Consider the following 23577-nt stretch of genomic DNA (forward strand, 5'->3'; position numbering starts at 1 on the left):
CACATCCACGCCACACTTGCATTGTGTACATTCTCATTCATTTGTCACTTGCCTCCTTCTCACATGCCTGGTCCCCACCTCTTCGCACAATCTCCTATTGTGTGGCTGAGGTGCCATGCCGTTGATAGCTTATGTACATGGCTGACCTAGGTTCATACAGTAAGTTATGATGTTGTGTCTGGTGAGTGGGCATGTTGTTTCGCATGTTTTATGTGAGTTTGTAATGTGTGCATTTCCAGTGTTGTGAGTTGCATGATTGTGGAGTTGCGGTGTGTGGTGTGTTCATTTGCTACATGCCAAAGAGCAGTGCATTTCCGTAGGTGCCAACCTGGAAGCGCTGGTTGATGATGGACTGTCTGTAGATGTAAGAATCATGCACACTGCCTGGGTAGTTGGCGTCGACGTTGGGGGAGATTCCAGATGGTCCACTATTGCCTGCACATTGATGGATAGCGTGTGCTTTCTGTTTTAGTTATTTGTGTAGTGTTGTCAGGGGGCACAAGTACGACATGTGTGCAGTCAATTGCCTCCTAACATATGCTGGAAGCCAGCTATGGCGTAGATGCCTTGCTTGGTTTCCTGCTGTTCCTGTGCAGTATGGGGGAAGTATAGATAGTGGGGTACCAAGCTGATGATGTGACCCACGACCGTTGTGAGGAACTTGGATTGGGCTGGCTGTAAGACTCCTCTGACTCTGGCGTTTGTTGGTTGGAGGGTACCAGAGGCCAACAAGTGCAGCACAGCCAGCAGCTTTGTCTGAGGTGGGATGTTGGTTGTCTGCTGTGTTGGTACCATCAGCCTGTGGGCAATGGTGGTCAGGATGCGGAGGATGGTGTCCTTTTGAGCCTGTAGTGGGCAATGACATTCCCTAGTGTTGGGTCTTTGAGGTTGGTGCGATTTCTGAAGGTCTCTGTCTTTGTCTGCGCTAGGGGTGGGATGGTGTCCTGGGGGTGGTGGTGGTGGGTGTTGTGGCCCTGTTGGGGCTCCGGGCTGCATGATCAGTGGCTCCATGGCATCTGTTGATCTTCAAGTGTGGCTCTGGGCAGGGCTCCCTTTTCTGGTGCAGGCTGTCGTCTGACTTTACACCAGATCAACGCAGGTGTTAATTTCCTGCCGGTAACGCGCTTTATTGCCTGTTTTGTGTTCTTATGGCCGATCTGGCTAGTGGTTGAGAATTTTGCGGAGGGGTGTTGTCGCTGCTCTTTGCTGGGACACGCCTACTTTGCATCTCATTAGTGTTAGTTGCCGGGGTCATCTGTGGCAATGTTTTTTGCGGCTGCTATCACAGGTAAACTGGTGATATGGGCTGTTAGCACTAGCTTGTGAATCGGGCGATAGATTTATTGCCACTTTAGCTGCGATAAAGTGGCGATAACTCGGTGATAAATCCTTGAGGATATGCCAGAGACATGACTCAGTGTTCAGAACTCTGAGTTGCCTTAGAAGTCCCACTGAGGGTAGCGGGTAAAATGAATTTTGGCTGAATTGAAATGTTATTATGAGAGAACACATTTTTATTGCAAAGGTATAAGTTTTAATATGATCGGTGTTTCTGTGTATTATGTGTGTATTTGCATTCTTTGAATTGCCTTTTTAAGCATGATACCAAATTGTCAATAAAACTGAAACTGGAGTCCCAAAAAGGGCTTACTTGAAGATTCAAGCTCAACTGGGACTGGGGACTCTTTCACCCAGTGTGCACAGGTCACTGAAAGCCCTTTATTCCGGATTATTAGGAACAGGGTATGCACTATCTGCTTTTCATCTGGTTAATCTCCCTGGAAGGTGCAAGGGTTTTGGGAAGCCTGAACAAGCAAGCAACCAAATGACCTAGTCAGAGCTGCAGCAGGCCCAGGGGCAGGGTTCCTACAGGCCTAGGCTCCATCCATTGGGCCTGTGGGACGCAAAGTGCCCAGGACGGTGTTCAACATGCCCCAGGAGCACCTCCCTGCCTCGTCGGGGTGGAAAGTTGTGACTGGCCACATGTCAGAGCTCCATCAGGCTACGGGGTGCTGTTCCTTTGGCCTTCAGTAAGAAAACCTTGCCTGTTAACTTCTTTGAGTTTTTAGAAGAGCTGAGCTGGATATTCAGTTAGTTCCTACACATTAACCCCTTGGCTGCTGGGGTCATTCCCCTGCCGTGCTGGAGGGAGGGGGGCGCGCACAGCGCCCCGGTGCTCATGACGAGCTCAGCTCGTCATGAGCCACGGTGGTCGTGTGCTCATGACGAGCTGAGCTGGTCATGCCCACACCCGTTTCATTAGAACGCTCGCACAGCAGGGGAATTTGCCCAGCGTGCGATCGTTCTAACGGTCATGACGAGCTCTGCTCATCATGAGCACAGGAGAACCGTGGCTCATGACGAGCTGAGCTCATCATGAGCGTGGGAGGGGTTAAATTGCAACCAAAACATAAACAGGTTTTTCTTTCTTTTATGCCTCAATTGTGAAAACTATAGAATGGAGCATCATTTTTAAAAAATCAGCACAAATTTTTACAAATCTTTAAAATTAAAATCCTTCATCAATCACAAATTGTCTGCTTACAGTCGAGTGAATAATAGTGTGCACATCTCAAATAGAGTGAAGCAATACTATGTGGATAACAGATGTAGGAGCTAACTGAAGGTCCAGTTCAATTCTTGTAAAAACTCAACGAATTTGGTGGGATATGCATTCTTACTATTGTACGTATTGAATTGTGGCTCAACAATATTTCCTTTTTACAAGTGCCCAACCCCATTACTTTTTTAGTTCCTTATGCTTTGACTCCAACTGTTGGGCCGCTGTGTTACAAAGTGCACAGGACGCGGTTCCGCAGGCCCCATGAGAGCCTCTCTGCTTCGATGGAGTGGATTCTAACTAGCCCCATGTAAGAGCTTCAGCAGGAATGGGGGCGCTGTCCTCTGGGACTAGGTTCTATCCTCTTGGCTGCCATGCCTCAAAGTACCCAGGACAGTGTTCACTGGCCCAGGTATGGCTTCTGCTTCACTGGGCCCCTTGTCAGTGCTCCAGCAGGCCCAAGGCCGCAGTACCCTGAGTCTGATCTCCATTTGTTGGGTCGCCATGTCACAAAGTGCCCACAGGCCCCAGAAGGGCTTTAGTGATTAGCAAGGGTGGAAATGTCAGACTGGAACCCGACTGAGGGATCCAGAAGTCCTGCTGTGTCACAAAGTGACCCGTATGCGGTAATGTGAACTCAAGAGCGCCCCACTACTTCACAGGGGTGGAAAGCCCTGAACTGGCCTTGAGTCTGAGCTCCAGCAGGCCCGGGTTCACAGTCCTTCTCAGGGGGGGCTGCTGTATTACTAAGCGCATATGGCAATATTCTGCAGATCCCAAGAGGTCCTCACTGCTTTGCAGGGGTGGAGAGAACTGACTGGGACATGAAACAGACCTATAGTATCCTGCACCTGCACCTGGACTCCTTCTGCAGAGCTGCCATGGACAGGGTTCCGCAGGCCCCTAGAACGGCCTCTCTTCTTTACCGGGGTGTCAAGCTATGACTCTACATTGGAAGAAAGCTTGCACAGGCCCAGGGGAACGATCCCATGAGCCAGAGGTCCATCTGCAAGATGATTGCCGTGTAACAAACTGCCAGGAGAGGGTTCCCCAGGCCCCAAGAGAGACATTCTGGTTCACCGCAATGGAAAGCTTTGACAGAGAAACTGGTCAGAGCTCCAACAGACAGCGGTGCATGTTCCAATGGATCTTGGTTCAGTATGAAACTCTGGCATGTCACAAGGAGCCAGGGGTGGAGTTTTGCAGGCCTAGTGAGGGCTCCGCTGCTTTGCTGGTTTGAAAGGTGCCTACTGAGCTCTTGGTCAGAGCTCCCTGTGGCCCCACCACAGCCTGTGCCTAGCTCACTTGAGTCTGAGCTCAGGCTTCACGAAACAAGCTTGCAGATTCGCTCCATACTCATCTCTCCACTTCAAGGGCAAAAGGAAACATTTTCATAAAACACAATGCAAACACATTGCCATCTTACAAGCCAAAGAAAATTAACTTCCAGGACACTCTAAAAGAAGGTTTGTGCAAGGGGGTTTAACAGTCCTTGCTAGCCAGGTCTAGTCTTCAGGAAGGTGGAAGGCACCCTAGGATGATCTATTAGGTAGTTTGTGGCAGGCCAGGTGGCATGGGGGACTGGAGGACACTCGTGCTCCTCTAGGTTTGGAGCCAATATGACCTCGGTGAAGGTCCGGCCATCGTCAGTGCTTAGGACACCAGTTGCTAAACATCAGCAAGTTTGATTAGAGCTCCGAGAAGCCCTTTGTGGATTCTTGGGCCTGAGAACACAGGTACCTATCCGTCATGTCCCAAACTCCTCCTGCAGGCGCAGCCTGAGCTACCTTTACCTCCTTGAACATACCTGAAAGCCCTAATCGGTCCCCAGCCAGGTTTCTGGTTGGCCCAGCCTCCATACAGCACCCTTTGACAGCAGCAGCTGCCATAAACAAAGGGTAGTGGGGAGGGCGGTGTCACATGGAAGGTCTCGCATGAGGGGAGGATTGCAATATATATATATTTTTTTAAATACCTTTTGCTGCCGTGGCCAGCCGTCTCCAGCGTTGCGTTTGCCGCCTCTCCACTTTCTGGGTCCCAGCAGCCCCTGGGACCCAGACTTCCATCCAATCTCTGTGCTGCAGAGCAACACAGGGATTGGTCTGAGCAGGCAAGAAAGACACCCTGCTCAGACAAGGAAGTCTGTGGGGTTTCTCCAGCCCGGCTGCTCAATGCAGCTGGGCTGGAGAAAACCTGAGTGCATATGTGTTTTTTGGTCAGCCGGAAATGGCCGGAAAAAAAACATATGAGCACTTAGGGGGGAACTGCACATGGCACTCCTCCTCCCCCTCCCATGCCTAAGCCCCGTACTTCCCAACACCTCAGGCTAAGAACTGGCAAATGTAAAATAAAATAATGTATCATTTTATTTTACATTTGCTGGCTCTGAGCCAGGCAGTGAGGCGACTTTCCTCCACCATTGCGGAGGAGCCACCACTGCCCAATGAGTTGGCTGTGGTGGGGTCTTGTGGGCCAGGGGAGGCTTCTACCTGCTCTGGCAGGGTGAAAAGCTCTGGCCAGGTTCACAGCCAGAGTCATGGCAGGTCCATGGCCTTGAGCTCCAGGCACTGAATCTTGGTGCCCCAAAGGAGCCAGACACCCAGGTGTAGACCAAGTATGGGCTTTCTATGCTCCATTGACTTCCTTAGTAATCACATCTAAATGCCCATGAGGCTTTTTCTTGTTAGGTTTGCCGAGGCTCCATTCGCCAGGCCACAATGTTGCAAAGTGCTCACGGGAGGTTCTGCAATACTCCTGGAAGGCTGCCTTGCTTCATTGTATGGAATTCTCTGACTGGGCCCACTCTTGGGTTTGCAAAGTTTAAACACATCCTCCAGTTAAAACCTGTCAGCTTCAAACTCATACTTTTGGCTAAAAATCACTAGTGACAAATCATTCTCTAGGCAGATCTGACTGATGTGCAAGAATGAATGTTCCATTATCAAATCCTCCTGTGTACCACATTCTCTTTTTGCACCCAAAACATTACAGCCAAGCAGGTGTAATTATGAAGTAAACTAGTTCCATGCGAAGAGTTGACAGAGCAGAAGTAGCCAGGTAGTGTCTTTTAACTAATGTATTTAGTTAATAACATCTTAGATAGCAGCCCCACTGGGGGCAGCCTGCTAGCTGGTCAGCCTATCTTCCCAACTGACTCATAAAACCAGGCACCCAATTATTCCACTCATGTCAACATTCAATACAGAACACTCACACTGGCTAAGCAGCTGCATATAAGGTAAAGGTAAACACAAATACCATAACATGAAGATACTGCATTATCTTCTACTTTAAACTTAAAAATTAATTAAACCAAACTAAAAATGAAAAACAACTATACACAAAATGTACACAAGTAATAAATAGTTCAAAATCCAGGGGTAAATGGTAAAATTCCACACCACGAGAGGGAAAACACACTACACAAAGGAAGAAAGAAGAGTGAAAGAGATAAATACACTGGCACCATCCTACTCCTGTAATGAAACACAAACAGAACGTTTAGCTCACTAACAAATAGGGAGAAAACATCACATGAGATACATGTGAAACAAAATGCAGTGAAACACAGTAGAAAAGGACTACAGGAACTCTGCACAGTGATGAGACAAATGGGCAAAAACACCCCCAGAACTAATATACAGTGGGTTCATCCTCATCGGCAAATGAAGTAAGCTAGTTCCATGTGAAGAGGAGACGCAGCAGACGGAGCTAGAGCGTGTCTTTCAAGTCAAGTAATTTATTTAGTTCATAACATCTTCGATAGCAACCCCACAAGGACCAGCCTACTAGCTCCTCAGCTCATCTTCCCAACTGTCTCAAACACCAGGCACCCAAACATTCCACTCACGTCAACATTCCACACGGAACACTCACACTGGCTGAGCAGCTAGATATAATGTAGAGGGGAACACAAATGACATAACATGAAGATACTACAATTAATTTTGCACACCCTCATGAGTGATGTTTTATTCACAAGGCAGATCTGGTCAATGGCCTGTATAAGTGTGCCAGCTCTCAGTGCCACACATGAACCACATTCTTTTTTTGTATACAGAATGTCACCAGCAAAGATAATACCACTATAGAGAATACACATAGGAGTTAAAGAATTGAATGTGACAAACACTGTGTGATACATTAGTGTACTTGCCATGAAAAACAGTCCCTAATGCATTGCATTGGAAGCACTTCCTGGAAGCTGGAGTGCTCACCCAATTGCGGTTATTGACACATAGCTTCTGGGTAGAGATAAAGTTCACTCTAGGTATATTTAATTTTAATATTTATAATTAACAGTTGGTCAAGCAGACAACTGCGCTGTCCAACCAGACATAAAAAGGACAGAACTGAAACACAGATTCAAAGGTAGGAAAAGTCAAAGACAGTGACAAGTGAAAAGGAAAGGCAGTAGGTGTCAGATAGATACATAATAATCAGAGGATCCGGGTTCAATAACAACACTATAACCTAAAGTTCCCCTGTGCACAAAACCACTTCAGACCAGTGTCCCAGACAATATTCCTCTACTGAATATTGTTGAATTATATTTCACCAAAAAAGTAAAGTGCATTTTAATTAATTGAAAAATACAATCGATCAACCTAAAAATGGGAGTTACTCAATTGATTACAGAAGGAATTTAGTCTTTGGAATTCCTTACATTGTCATAGTTAGATGGAATGTTAATCACTTATCTTGTCTGAGTCATCCTTTGATAAAAAGTAGAGATTTCAAACAGCAGGTGCCCAGAATGTCAGGCTGTTATAAGTGTGTGCGTTCCTCTGGTGCTCCCTGTTGAAAGACTCACTGTGCATGTGTGCCTTTGTGGTAGAGTAAAAAACAAAGGAAATGATGGACCGAGCATTGACAATACAAGCACTCACCCCCAGTCAACTGATCTGGGTTTAATCCATCACCGTTCTTTAGCCCACTCTGACAACCCAGTTCAGACATGGCCATATGAAATCAGTCTGACCCTGTGCCTCATGGGAACAGTCCAGCCCGAACTGCCAAGCCATGCCTTCCGTGGACCGGAACAAGCAACCGAGGATCGGTTTCTGGCATTCCAGCCATCTTCAGCCCGGCTTGCTTGAATCCAGTGGCAAAGTGAGCAAGGGACTCACGTCTGAGCATACCCTGCCAACTTATGTCAAACAAAGAAAAACCAAAGGAAATGATGGACGGCGCGTTGACAATACAAGCACTCACCCCCAGTCAACTGATCTGGGTTTAATCCATCACCGTTCTTTAGCCCACTCTGCCACCCCAGTTCAGACATGGCCATATGCAAATCAGTCTGACCCTGTGCCTCATGGGAACAGTCCAGCCCGAACTGCCAAGCCATGCCTTCCCTGGACCAGAAACAAGCTACAGAGGACCGGTTTCTGGCATTCCAGCCATCTTCAGCCCGGCTTGCTTGAATCCAGTGGCCAAGTGAGCAAGGGACTCACGTCTGAGCATACCCTGACAACTTATGGCGAACAAAGAAAAACCAAAGGAAATGATGGACATGAGCATTCCCTGACAACCAAAGTTGGCAGGGTATGCTCATGCGTGAGTCTCTTGCTCACTTTGCACCTGGATTCAAGCAAGCCCGGCTGAAGATGCTGTAATGCACTGAGTCACTTTCTCGTAAATCCGCCCCACTATGCTTAGTAGGGCCGGCTTTAGTGGTGGTGACGTGGGCGGGCAATCCTCTTTAGCACCCTAAGTGACCTCCTACACTGATTCCTTCGCTGTCACCCTCCAACAGTGCCCCTCATCTCTCCGTAGCCCCTTTATTATATGCCTTTCATTTGTTTTAAAGCGCTGACTTTACTAATAACAATATATATCTACCCAAACACACCCTTTTTAGCAACATAAGGAATGGAAAATGAAAGAAGGGGAAAAAACATATTACGCAGTTTGCATTCAGCTCTTTGATGACAGTTCATAAGTCACTGTTCTGTATTTGGATTGTAACTTATGATTTGCTTAACAAAATGATCTCTGTGACAAAAGCAGTACTCCACTGAGCAAGCCACATAAACTGCAGTTCTGTAATATGAATGTTATTCATTCTTTGCAGCAGGAATATTAACACTATGCGCTACATTATGAGGATTCAAACTGCCACTAAACAAAGCCCTGATCTCTCTCCAGAAGGAACAATAATCACCAGCGTTATCTTAACATTTCTCTTGCTGCCTGAAACTGCTGGACACACAAGGAACTGCAGCAGGTGCTTTTGAAACCGTAATTTATTTCTAGGGCACACCTGCAATTCGCCCCAAGGTCAGCACCAGCTGAGGCTCCACTGGTAGCACAGCCCTAAAGCAGGCCCTGAGGGTTAGGGCCCAAATATGCAAGTGGCAGTAAAAGCACAGAGCAGAAACGTTTTCTGCTACTCAGATTACTGCAAAATGTTTTCACTCACCACCATTATGAAACAACAGCCAGGATTACTGGGAGGTTCCAGTAATACGGATCACATACCTGAGGGGAAGATGTGGTCTAATGCTTGGCGCTGCTAACTGAGGAACCAGCAGTGCTTAATTTGAGCTTGTGGTTTCCGGTGCTCGGCCTCAGCACTTAATTCTAAACATCAGCACTAATGGTAGTCCACTTCATGGTGGCACTGTTGGTCTACTTTTTAGATGAGTACAGCAACAGTGTTTAATTCTCCAATACACATTAAAAATTAATAATACCTGCTAGCCACAGCATTCTTATAGCGTTGGGTGGTCTGGAATAGTCTGAATTGTCACACTTGTAGTAGTGCATTGGCTGGCAGTTATGTAACACTGTTAATGGCAGCACTTGCAGGGGCAATGGGTAACACAGCCTGCCATGGCTTCCTGATAAGGGCCCTGGCACTTACCTTTTTTTTACAAATTAAGCACTAGGTGTAGCCAAACATTCTATGATGTCTTGTAAAATTCTCCCCACACCTAAAAAAAAAAGCAAAAGTGAATCAAATAAATGTGTAGCTATCCTAGTTCTAGTGTGAAGTTTGCACTATTTACAAATACAAAAAAGTCTATAAAAATCGGACTATCTCCAGAAGCATCTCTGTTGGTGAAGAGGGCTTTCAGAATTATAGATGAAAACAGTGTTTCTGAAGTTATTATCCAACTTAATGAGCCAAAAAGTAAATATAGCATAAACGTCTATTAGAAAGTTATTATCTTCTCAGTTATTTTCACTAGTATGCAGAGGCGCAAACCACACATAGCCCAGCCTGCCCCACCCAAAAAGAGATGGGCCAGCCTTAGCTCCAGAACCGCAGTTTTTTCTTGACAGGAACATAACCAACATCAGACGTGTCATCTTTCGCAGACTGCGCTCGGGCCTTATTTGGACACACCTGTGCCTCTAATGGCAACTCAGCTCAAACTTGATGGGTAGAAAACCTTGAATCAAACTTAAAAATTGGCCTTACTCGAAGTGCAATCCATACCATCATTTGTTTGTTCCACTGTGTCTTGAAAGATGGACACCACCCATATCCATCTCAGATATGTGAAGTGTTGAGTCCATGTCCCCGCCAAACAGAACCACAAACAATGACGGATGATTTTCAATCCTGCTGTACCTCACCAGAGAAGTGTGCCTTTAGTTCTAGTGACAGAACAAAGTCTGGACCTATGTCCCACTGTACTCATGCCACTTTGGAGGAATTACCTAAACAGCCCAATAAGATGGAGGGGAGCACACAGAGCACTTTCCAGTGTTAATAGATGTAGATAGATACAAATATTCCCAACCATTACAATTGTGATAATATTTCCATCACCTATGCTACCCTCACTTTTTGACAATGGATGATGTGAACAGTAAATGCAAGGGTGCTAGGCAGTGGAAGAGCTGCATCGTGACCTTTGAATATATTTCATGACTATGCTTTTTTTACGTTTACCCTTGTCAACACATGATTTAGTAAAAGGCTTAAAAAATACAGGGGCATATTACCAAGCAATAGCGATAATTATCGCTATTGCTTGGTTAGAGACAAAATTTACCGCAGCACTGCGGCGATTTTTACCGCAAATAAACCTTGGTATTACCAAGGTTTAACGCAAATGCGGTAAAAATCGCCGCAAAGCATGAATATCGCTGAAAATGCTAATGCTCTTAGCCATGTTATCCACCTCCCATTGGATAACATGGCTAAGAACTGCTCAGGGCAGGTGTTAGCTTTTGGAGATATTCCCGCTTAGCGCGAATATCTCCAAAAGTTGGTAATAGGAGATAGCGATGTTAGCGACTGTTTTCAGTCTCTAACATCTTGGCACGCCCACTTTGCATCTCATTAGTGATAAATATCACTGACATGCAAGTGGGGCCCAAAATGGTCGCTATCTCCTACTAGCTGTCGTTAACTGGTGTTAGCGGCAGCTAGGTAATAGGGAGATAATTTTATCTCCGCTTTCTTGGCTTTTAAAGCCAAAAAAGCGGAGATAAACCCCCTTGATAATATGCCCCACAATATTTTTCTAAAAGATGGTACAACTAGAATTGAAAACAATAGATTTTTTTGTAGGCCTCTCGGACCCATCATATCTTCAGGATGCGGAGTCTTTTATTATCTTTATGAATCCTATTAAGTTGGGCAAGTGGTGTTTTGTATATATCACAGACAGCATTTTATCGTATTTTACTGGAATACTGGGATTATATTAATCCCTTCCCAAAATATCATAGTAAAAAAATCAACTACATCAATATATCGGAGGTAATTATATTGAGGCAAGTAGAGATTTACTATATATAACTCCACATATATGCATACTGAAGACATGAATATATAGTTTCAATTATTAGATGTGAAAATACGAGTTGTAAACCATACTCACCTCTTTTAAAATAAGTAATTTCTGAAAGTTTAGGATTAATGCAGATTATGGATAAGGGATTGGGAGAATAGTGTTTAATATTATGTAAATAACATTTTTTTTTCGAGGGGCTTCAAATGTAATTATAGCATTTTTTGCTTATTTGATTTTTAAAAAGACGTGGGAGTTCAGATTTTGAGGGGTATTTAATGGGCTGAATACTGTTGCATTTGCTAGGTATTTCAGTTACATTTTCTTAAATTAAACATTATTTGTTGACTAAATGAAATAATATATTGCTATATTTTTTCTAATGTCAGAAACAAATATATTTTGGTGTTTTATTAAATTTTAATGTTTATAAAAGAGGTGAAGGGGGTTTATTGGGGACTTGGGAATATAGTACTTCAATAGTAGTTACTTGGAATAGGTTAGAATTATATAAGTTATTTGTTTACTTATTGCCTTTGTAGTTTAAAGTTTAATTTTTTTTAAAAAGCTGCACATTTTTGTTCGCAATAATTTTCAATTAAAGAAAATGTTATTGTTTAACTACTTTTATTTTGCTACATTATATGTAATTTCTTTTAGGTTTGAAAAGTAATTTTATTGAGCATAAGATACTATACATTAGGATAGTACAAAGCAATAAAATGGAGGTAAAGGGGACAAGAGAGACAAGGAAAGAGGCCTACATTGTATAAAAAATACAGTCTAACTATTTACCAAGCAAACACATCCAAAATATTGACAAAAAGTAGAAAATAAGAATGACGGAGTCAGGGAGGTTGTAGAACTTCTGGATGTGAGGTGGAGGAGCGAAGGTTGTGATGGCTGAATAGTCAAGGAATTGATTAGCAGGTGTCCAAAGGTCTTTTTGTTTTAAAACAAGAGATAAAGAGTACATATATGCGGTGTCTAATCTGTGGTTGTGACAAACTGCAAACCACCACGCTTTAGATGAAAACTGCATAGAACTGTTCCAACTGCAAGTTATTTGCTAGAAAGCAAATGCCAATAACATGTCAAATATCCGCATATTAAATGAAGCATGGACCCAGACTTCAGCGAAGCTGCCTAAAATATACATTAGAAGTAGAATGGGGACCCTTTTATTAAACAGATCGAAAGCAACCATAACATTCCACCGATTAGTTACCAAGGCTGTAGTACCAAAATCTTAGCATATGCAGACGACCAGGCTATTACTTCACCAGACCCCCTAAGAGCTATAACGGGACTGGAAACTGAGGCAACTAAATTTGGTAAGATTTCTGGCTACGCTCTTAATAAAAATAAGACCCAGATAATAACAAATAGCCACATTTCTTGGACTGACCATAGGGTGGTACCTAAAGCCAAATATTTAGGAGTTTTTATTTTTTCTAATCTGGATGAAGTTGTTTCCAACAATCTACTTCCGCTCGCAACACAGACCAAGAAAGCACTGTAGCAAATAAATAACCTGCACCTCACTTTAGTTGGCAGATGGAATGTTGTAAAAATGACCTATTTTTCCAAACTTCTATACTATTTCCGCACAATACCTTTAGAAATTAGTAAAGCCAGCCATATGAAATTTCAACAAATATATACACAATTTATTTGGGCATACTCACAACCCAGGAGGGCACTCAGACAACTATGCCTGCCAAAAGATCGAGGAGGCTGGGCATTTCCCAACATCACTTTGTATTATTGGGCCGCGGTCATGCAGTACAGGTCTGAGCTAATTAAAGAACATCCTGACATCTACACTACAGAGCTGCCCTCTCCCTTCCAATTACTGGTTAGGGAGCACCATTGGAGGTATCTGCTACAAGAAACTACCTTTGGATACTTTAAACAGGTTAGATTCAAGACTCTGCTTAACTCATTTAAGGTTTTCTGAAGCATCCGCAGATGTTTCAGTATAGGCAGATACAATCATTACTCTCCCATTCCAAATAATAGTAACCTCCCTGATATCTTTGGAAGGGCTTACTTCTCTGACTGGTATAGGGCTGGTATTAGAAAATTAATTGACCTAATTACCAGTGAGGGAGGGCCCGATTCACAGAATGAACTTAAGACTCAATCCTAAACTTACTACTGTTTTGGTATTCATAGATTGCACTTACTACTTTTGGTATTCACAGAATGAACTTACTACTTTTGGTATTCACAGAATGAACTTACTCATTTCGGTATTCACAGAAGTTAGGACTCCTAACTTTAGGACTCCTAAATGCCTTCTGTGAATACCAAAAGTCCTAAAATTATGATTTTTCTCAATTTAGTAGTAGTAAAGTTAGCACTATTAACTTTAGGGCGCCTAAATGCCTTCTGTGAATACCGAAAGTCTTAAAATTAGGATTTTTCTCAATTTAGTAGTAGTAAAGTTAGTAGTACCATAGTGCTATATGTATGTATATATATATATATATATATTCACTGAAAAAACCATAGGTTATAGACCATATATAGTTAGGAATTCGCATTTACAAAACCTTATTTTACTCACACAAAACCATTGAAATTCCATATATAGTTAGTTGCACTAACTATATATCGCGCACCCGCAATCCACTGCTGATGATGTCACATATTACATCATTCATGACATGGTCAGTGACATCACTGATGACATCACTGATGACATCTCAAATGACATCACTGATGACATCACTGATGACATCTCATTTGACATTACTGATCACATCACTGATGATATCATTCATGTGATAATACGATGAACCTCTTCAGACTCTAATATAACCTTAGATACAATCAGTGTAAACAGACACTCACAGACTGTCACTCATCCATGGAGTTACTCACACACCTAGTCAGTCATGCAAAGAATCAATCACACCTCCATTTCCTCAACTATACAGTTATACAAACTTTACTTATTCAAACATATACTAACACATATTTACTCTCTTATACAATCCCTGATACAAGTTCACAATGATCCATACAGCCACTCACACATTCACTGGCTCTTATGCACAGTTATTTATATATGTCAACTCTCACATGTACTGTGTTTTACATATGTACTTACTTTGACATGTAGCACTGAGATATCCATTCACTCACCAATACACTCATGCACACAGTCAACCGCCCATACAGCTGTTTCCACATGCACTTTTGAAACCATACATCTAGTGAATCAACTGCTCACACATCTATGCACAGAGTCATACACCTCCCAGCCACCCACACACACACTCAGTCTCCCATACAAATACTTGGGCAACCAATCAATAACCCATATAGTTACTCATATAGCTACTTATCAACACATGCAACAGTTTACAGAACAACAGACACAATGATGCACAAATTAAGACAGTTTAGTCACTAACCCATGCACTCAGTGAGACACATTTAATCACTCACTCATACAGTCAGTCATGCACCTACTAAATCCTTCATCCAGACACTTATACATCCACTCATTCTTCAATATGTAAGACATATTTTAACTTTACAGAAACATACAGTCACTGGATGTTGTCATCAGTGATGTCATCCGTGATGTCATTTGAGATGTCATCAGTGATGTCATCAGTGATGTCACTGACCATGTCATGAATGATGTAATATGTGACATCATCAGCAGTGGATTGCGGGTGCGCGATATATAGTTAGTGCAACTAACTATATATGGAATTTCAATGGTTTTGTGTGAGTAAAATAAGGTTTTGTAAATGCGAATTCCTAACTATATATGGTCTATAACCTATGGTTTTTTCAGTGAATTTTCAAGGTTTTGTAAATGCTAATTCCTAACTATATATGGTCTATAACCTATGGTTTTTTCAGTGAATTTTCAAGGTTTTGTAAATGCTAATTCCTAACTATATATGGTCTATAGCCTATGGTTTTTTCAGTGAATATATATACATACATATATAAACATATATCATCTGTATATCTATATAAATACAAACATAAATGCATGCATACATATACTTATATGCATACAGATGCATGTTATTTACATGAAAGTTGAAAAAACACTAATAAAAGCAAAGCTAAAAAGCCACCTCATTACAAACAGAATGGCTTTAACTTAAACGAGGGCGAGATCTATTGCATTTTCAATGCTTGTTTACTTTGGTTCCATCAAGAAGGCATTCAGATGTGTCACACATTTGCCATAAATTCTGAATGTTAGCACTCTAGTTGCACATTAGATCACTGTAGTAAAGCTACTGCTCACCAGGGACGTCTGCTGCTGGTATTCAAAGTGCATGTTTCAGTCTGCATGTCAGAATTTTTTTAATGAAATAGAAGAGGATTTGAGAAGTCACTCAAAATGATCCCTAATTTTTCTTTCTGAAGCACTAATCATACTTTCTATGGCAAAATTAACCCCCCCATGTTGTTCCTTTTTAAATTGAGTGTTTTCAGACTTACCACTTCATTCCAATCAAGATGGCTTCTGGTGTGCCATACTTTTGTCATAAGTAAGACTGTTAGCGTTCTAGTTGTTCTTTAGAACACTCTGGGACATTCTGTCATTGGGCTATACTTGGGGTACATCTGGGTGATATTTGGGCTACATTTAGGCTCTTTTGTCTCTGGTGGCCATCTTGGGAGACTGTATGTCAGATTTTTTTAATGAAATTGAAGAGGGTTTGAGAAGTCACTCAAAATGTGCCCTAATTTTTCTTTCTGCAGCACTAATCATAATTCATATGGCAAAATATACCCCCTCATTTTGTTCCTTTTTAAATTAAATGTTTTAGGAGTTACCACTTTATTCCAATCAAGATGGCTTCAGGTGTGCCATACCTTTGTAATAAGTAGGACTGTTAGCGCTCTAGTTGTTCTTTAGAACACTCTGGGACATTCTGTCATTGGGCTATACTTGGGCTACATCTAGGTGATATTTGGGCTACATTTGGGCTCTTTTGTCTCTGGTGGCCATTTTGGGAGACTGCATGTCAGAATCTTTTAATGAAATAGAAGAGGATTTGAAAAGTCACTCAAAATGTGCCCTAATTTTTCTTTCTGCAGCACTAATAATACCTTCTATTGCATAATATACCCCCTCATTTTGTTCCTTTTTAAATTAAATGTTTTAAGAGTTACCACTTTATTCCCATCACGATGGCTCCAGGTGTGCTATACCTTTGTAATAAGTAGGACTGTTAGCGCTCTAGTTGTTCTTTAGAACACTCTGGGACATTCTGTCATTGGGCTATACTTGGGCTACATCTGGGTGATATTTGGGCTACATTTGGGCTCTTTTGTCTCTGGTGGCCATTTTGGGAGACTGCATGTCAGAATGTTTTAATGAAATAGAAAAGGATTTGAGAAGTCACTCAAAATGTGCCCTAATTTTTCATTCTGCAGCACTAATCATACTTTCAATGGCAAAATATACCCCCTCATGTTGTTTCTTTTTAAATTAAATGTTTTAAGAGTTACCACTTTATTCCAATCAAGATGGCTTCAGGTGTGCCATACCTTTGTAATAAGTAGGACTGTTAGCGCTCTAGTTGTTCTTTAGAACACTCTGGGACATTCTGTCATTGGGGTATACTTGGGCTACATCTGGGTTATATTTGGGCTACATTTGGGCTCTTTTGTCTCTGGTGGCCATTTTGGGAGACTGCATGTCAGAATGTTTTAATGAAATAGAAAAGGATTTGAGAAGTCACTCAAAATGTGCCCTAATTTTTCATTCTGCAGCACTAATCATACTTTCTATGGCAAAATATAACCCCTCATGTTGTTTCTTTTTAAATTAAATGTTTTAAGAGTTACCACTTTATTCCAATCAAGATGGCTTCAGGTGTGCCATACCTTTGTAATAAGTAGGACTGTTAGCGCTCTAGTTGTTCTTTAGAACACTCTAGGAGGCTGCAGTAGAACACAAAGGAATCAACTGACAGTCTCTGTCCTTGTTGGATGTACATGTTTTACTGAGAATGTCAGACTTCATTTTCACATGACTGAGAAAGATAATGTGAATTTACAGAAAATATGCTTTCAGTTTAGCTTATAGATCCCCTTCCAAACCACTGTGGGAAAATCATGAGATATTAGTTTTCTTTCAAACAATATTCATGATATCACAGCAGAAGCTTTTTTCACATGGTAAAATCACCTTAGAACCCACCACAATTCCTAAAACGAGTATGGTACCATCAACAAATGATTTATAATGTAACTAAAGTCCTAAAACCCTCTATTAACTACAATGCTTTTTAATGAGGTGCTATCATGTATATTGGTCCCAAGATGGCTGCCATCACTTCTTGGATGAAGTGCTGACAGCCAATCAGATCAGATGTGTGGTTAGGCTCCGCCCAGATATATATCTTTTTTTGAACCTAAATTACTCAAAATCCACTGGAGCACATATATTGAGACCTAGCAAAGGCACATCGGGCTAACAGTCCCTACAATTTTGCCAAGTTTCGTGCAAATCCATTCAGCCGTTTGAGCTAAAAGTGAGGCCAACCATCCTATGGAAATTAACATGGGAAAAACGCGTTTTGGGACCCCCCTTTTTTCTCGGCCCCCCCTTGATGAAACCCCCCCCAAATTATCAGGGGCTGCTCAGAAACAAAATGTTCCATTTTCCTGAAAATTTCAGCCAATTCCGTCCACAAACGCCAAAGTTATTAGACATAGAATTTTCAAAAATCCCATAGAGAAAAAATCCTAACTATATATACCTACTGGCGACCGCCAGTAGGTAATATATATATATATATATATGTGCAGAGAGTAAATTTTAAGGCGGTGTTTATGCAAGGCACGGAAAGCATCGGCATCTGAAGAAGGCGAGAGTTCGCCGAAATGCATCATGCCACACCTGATACCACCAATCAGTGTTTGGCTGATTCCAGGTAAAGATTCCTCAGGCGAGGTTATAAACGTGAAATTTTAGACCGTGTTCTTACAAAGGCTCTAGCTCGCCCAAGGGAGGAACTTTTAACCCCGAGATCTAATACTAACATAGATTCTGCCACTGCTGGATCTATTCGCTTCATCACCACCTACTGTTCCCAGGTATCTAAACTTAGAAAGATCATTAATTCAGAGTGGCCGATTGTGCTAACAGATGTTATTTTAGGCCCACTTCTACCCAAGCTACCGGCCATCACCTTTAGGAGGGCTCCCTCCATGAAAGATTTATTGGATACAACACAACCTGGGCTCCAACCTAAAACTTCCTGGCTTAACAAACTAGGTTTTTTTAGGTGCACTTCGCGCCGGGCCTGCACGTTTGCTGTTAATGGCACACATTACATATCAGCCTTTAGTGAGAGACCAATTCCAATAAAAGAACATCTGACATGTTGCAGCGATTTTGTGGTATATCAACTCACCTGCACATGCTCACTATCATATATTGGTAGCACTAAGCTGCAAGCAAACCAACGCATCTTGCAGCACATACGAGCAATAGTAAAATCTGACATGAACTATCCAGTGGCTCGCCACTTCAAGGCAGTGCACGACAAAAAACGCAAAGATCTTTTGTTGGGCCTGCGATGGGCAAGCCCAGCACAAAGGGGGTAGCTTGGCTAAAGTGTCAAGGCAAGTGAAGGCTTTCGTGCTAAGCCGGCTCTGACCCAATAATATCGCCTGGTACAACCACCAAAAGGAAGGACACCACACCACTGCTGTAGAAAAATACGATTCCTTTATATAAAAATTCTCTGTTGTGAATAGGGATCAATTAGGAAAGCACATATACATTTCTTTTGGTCACAATTTGCTGGGTGTCGGTTTTGGAATAAATACAATAAATAAGCTCAGGAATAAATATCATCAATAAATAGAATAAATATCAAGAATAAATATCATCAATAAATAGAATAAATATCACTTTTGTTTAGCAGAATAAATACTGGTTCATTTAAATAAACAAACACATGTTCATTCTGGTATCGCTGACACCAATTAAATACTTCAGGAACATTATACTTGCAATACGTTTCAGTTTGGAAAGATAACTCTTACAGTTTATGATGATTTCACTGATAAGGAATACAGGCTTCTCTGGGCACAAAAGGAGTGTTGGGACTCTTTAGGAATCACTCGGGGGATATGCGCGTGTATCTAGAAGGCAAGGAAACACAGTGAACACTTCATTTATACTCGGCTGCCACCGGGATGAGATCTCTGCTTGCCGGTGGGGTCTAAGCGCGCCTATGGGCTTTGTCACCGCTAGCACTCAGGCGGCACTAGTTCAAAGTCTTTAGACTGACGAACGGGGCTGCCGGAGAGGTCACACAATCTTCGCGCTCAGTCAAATAAATGCCGGTTCACAGTTCCTTTACAACGCCGCTCCCCACCTGAAGAAACGGGCCCACCTCACATCGGCTGCAATCGGAAAGCGATTCAGTCAGGGCACAGCATTTCTCACGCCAGCGACGGGGTTCTCAGGGGCTCCACGGACCTCCCTCCGACTTCCTCATACAGGGATGGTTCCCACCCACAGCTACAGCTGCCGATTCACTGGGGATGGGCAGAGACAGTAGTCCCGCCCAACGAAGGCCGGCCTTTCCCCGCCCCGGCGCACCACCTCACCTTCAGACTGCGCAGGAAGCACTCTACGCTGGTGTGGCTCGGAGACGTCCGAGCTCCTCGCTGGAGGCGCCTGTCGCAAAGGGGGCACAGAAGACGATCGCGGTCGCGGCGAACTTGCTCTCGCCTCAAAAAGAAGCCTATTTTATACTGTTGCTCGATACAAGATCTCCTAATGGTTTAAATACTTTTGATGAATTACATCATTTTTTTATAATTGTGCTGTTTTTTGAATCATTGGTCTCTTTGAGTTACCCTCTGCTACTATTAATAATGTATTTCAGAGTACATATATATTCATGTTGAATATTTGATAGTATGTAGTGTGCACTTTGTTGTGGGTTCTAAATGAGTTTCAACCGTCTACATTTTTAATATTACATGTATCTAACATCTGAATGTGTTGATCACGTTTTTTAGCACTTGCACTTTGGCAATCAAGCATTTTGAGAAATTGACATGCAAGATTTGATCATTTGAATTTTATTTGTGAAGGCCAGTGTTGCATGGTCATATAGTTGTATTTTGCACTTGCAATTTATTCGCCTACACTATTTATATGTGTAGTTTTGATACGGATCGTAAATGTTTCATTGTTTATAATCCGAAACTGCCTATATTACAATGCCTGTACAAACAGCTTTTTTAACTTGAAGGGATTTAACCTAGTCATTGCTGTTTACACTGGTTTGTTTTGCTCCTTCATTCATAAGCACTACGCTTTAATTGTTTCTTCAGATCATTTATAGTTATCTGATCTTGCTTACTACATTTTTTTGTTTTACTGCTTGTTTGTTATCACAGTTTACCCATGTGTCCTGTTTCTTTAGGCGTTTGGGCTTTTAACTTCCATATAATGCTCTGCCTACTCCTGACGTGTCATGTGACCAAGCTCCGTTCGCGGAGCGAAACGCGTCAGGGAGGGCACTTGCTCTGAAACACTTTTGAACAATAAATATTGGCCCTTTGATCGGTGTTGTGGCTTCGATGATTTACCATCTAACTGATCGTGTGGTGGAGTGGAGGTCTACGCCCGTTTAGACCGCAACGAGAAGCGGTCGGGATTCCTTTCATATATATATATATATATATATATATATATATATATATATATATATGTATTTATAATAATATATATATATATATATATATTTCACCATCCCGACTGCATATACGAAAACAGGCACCAACACGGTGAAACTTTGTGGCACAGGTAGCTTTCTATTCCACTTGCAAGGTCAGACGCGTTTCGGCTGTACAACCGCCTTGGTCACTGCAATACAATCACTGCTGAAACACCTCGAAATATATACATGTACATTCTCCCTTGGTTGCCGTGGCAACCTGAAAGACAGCCATAGACATAGAGAAGTTATGCATGGCTGTGCTTAATGAAAATTGAGTTTTTTCGCCAAGAGATAGAAACAGACAATACATTAAACAAAAAACATTGAAAAATATGTTTGCCTATGATTAAGTTTAAAAAATGGCACTCAATCAGTAGTGTATTCTGTTAAATGTATAAAAAAACTGAAACGGGTATATTTCCTAATAATGTGATTTTTTAGATTTTCAGTAGCCCAGACACTGCGCTCTTGTAGCCATCGCACGCCACTTGATGGTCTAGAACTCTAAGGCCCCCTCTCCTTGTGATAGCCGCTGAGATGAATATTATTGGCTAAGCCGTGACCTGACTCAATCTCTACGTGGGCTAAACTAGTGCCCACTCATAGTGCAAGGAGAGTGGCTAAGTAGCTGGGGTCTAAAGATACTGTTCTGGATGAGTGTACTTAATGGTGAGCAATTGAGCCCATGTGGGCATAGACTGTGTAAATTTACAATGTTAACATAAATGTACAGTACATGATGGTTCTAGTGCTAAGTGTGGTGGCTGAGTAGAACGAGGTAGGGAAAAATAAATTATAAAAGGAGAAAATAAGGTTAAACAAAATTTAGACAAATTAGTGTTAAAGAAAATTGCTCAGAGTACTGGTTCAGTAATCAGGAGGAGACATGGTGTATAGTAATGCAATCATGAAGGGACATTGAGGGCTTTGTCTGCATTCATCCCATGTGGTATCTTGGAGTTGAGTAAAATAATGTATCTCGACTCTAGTTTTCTCAAGCATAACTGTCTGTCACTTCACTTTGGATTTTTTGGTACGTTGTTGATGACACGAGGTCTTGGGCATTGCCTGCATGACAAGAATTAATATGTTGTGCTACAGGATAGGCCTGGTCATCATGAGTTATAGCCCTCAAGTGTTGCAGTATGCGCATGTGTACAGGGTGTATGGTGCTCCATACGTAAAGTTTGTTGCAGGTACATTGCAGTATGTATATCGCATTTCACTCTTATCTAATACAGTACTACAAAAATAAAATGCAAGTGCTTTTGTAAACTATAATCAACTCTCTCATAGTAAACATTTCACTCTATACCAATGTACTATTATATTACATATTACATATTATATATATGTGTGCGTGTTTGTGTATATTTATACATATATGTATATATTTATAAATATATATACATGTTATGTGCTTTTATAGTAATACATTTAAACAATTAAACAAAGAAATTAATATAGCGTAAAATATATATTTTTTAATAATTGGGCTATATTATATATTTGATGAAGGCTCACGACAAAGGCCCACGCCGAAACGCGCCTGTGCGTTTTCCCCCAATAAACCCTACCGAAATTTCACAACCCCTCCTTGAGTGCTGCATCTTTTCTATAAGTATGTTATTTATGGTATTAGATATTAGTGAGATTTATTTAACTAACATTATCATAATGGTATATATTAAAATATATAAGATTTGCGACTTAAACTATACATATATTAATAAACAATATTTTGGAGGGATCTATTTATACTTACCATTATAAGCAAAGGAAAACAATATTTTTGTTAACAATACTTTTGACACAATATTTTTGTTGCACAATATTGTTGGTTTTGATTTTATGTCAGCGATCTGGTCTTGGACCCTTGGTTGTCATCACAGTGCACTCCTTTCATAGAAAAGGAGACATTCTGAGGTTTTTTGCTCTTCGCAACTGTGAATAGGCCTGTTTGCACAGAGACTCTGCCACCTGCGAAGACTGCCAACACAAAGCTCCACTGAACATGTCCCTTCGTGTTAGTGCGACTGCCAGCAGCAACCAGCAATGTAAGATCTGGACTTTGCATTATGGTCTCAACAGTCCGCAGAGACCACCAATGCGTGAACCAGACTCTTCTTGCTCCAGCGACTGACAGTGTTGACCAGCACCTCGAGATCTGCACTTTGTGTTACAGCAGCATCAGCCAGCAGTGACTGACAATGCAAAGCTCCAGCAACAACTGTCTGTAATGCCCAACCAAATCTCTGCGGTACAGCAATGATTTTCCGCAACTCTCCACTTGCTGCTTGCTGACTCCTCCACCGCAAACTAGACTCTTCACGCTGCAATTTAAGAAGGGAACTTTTTCAGCATGTCTCACCTGGTCCCTCTAGCTGGCCCACAATTCTTCGTGGCAAAGTCACATGAACTTGTGACTGTTTCCCAGTCGTGGATGAGGAGATGAATGCAAGTGGTGCTTTTGCTTTTAGGCGCGATACTTAGTGAAAACTTAGAAATTGCATGTCTCTGG

The sequence above is a fragment of the Lissotriton vulgaris genome, chromosome 3_1, assembly GCF_964263255.1.
Source record: "Lissotriton vulgaris chromosome 3_1, aLisVul1.2, whole genome shotgun sequence".
NCBI classification, from domain to species: Eukaryota; Metazoa; Chordata; class Amphibia; order Caudata; family Salamandridae; genus Lissotriton; species Lissotriton vulgaris.